Source organism: Myotis brandtii, unplaced genomic scaffold, assembly GCF_000412655.1.
Source record: "Myotis brandtii unplaced genomic scaffold, ASM41265v1 scaffold426, whole genome shotgun sequence".
Classification (NCBI taxonomy): domain Eukaryota; kingdom Metazoa; phylum Chordata; class Mammalia; order Chiroptera; family Vespertilionidae; genus Myotis; species Myotis brandtii.
In genome coordinates this window covers 725,578-725,860 of record NW_005366314.1, presented here as the reverse complement: position 1 = coordinate 725,860, position 283 = coordinate 725,578, and positions in this window count along the sequence as shown.

Here is a 283-nt window from a genome sequence, read left to right as displayed (position 1 = left end):
GGAGGCCAAGGAGCCCTCCTGGTGGGAGGGGCAGTGCGGTTGTGGGAGCAATGCCGGATGAAGGTCCCAGTGGGGCTGAGCCGGGGCCACCCCTCCAGCTCTGCAGTGAGATGGTGGGTCCTGGCTCCGGCCCGAGTTCCTGCTGATCTGTGGAGAGGAAGGAAGCAGGGTGGTGTCCCGCGTGGGAGGAAGTGGTCAGCGGGGGGAGGGAGGCAGACGGAGGGAGGAACAGGCCGGATGCCACCACCCAGCTCGGGGCGGGGTGGGGGAGGGGGAGCCGTGC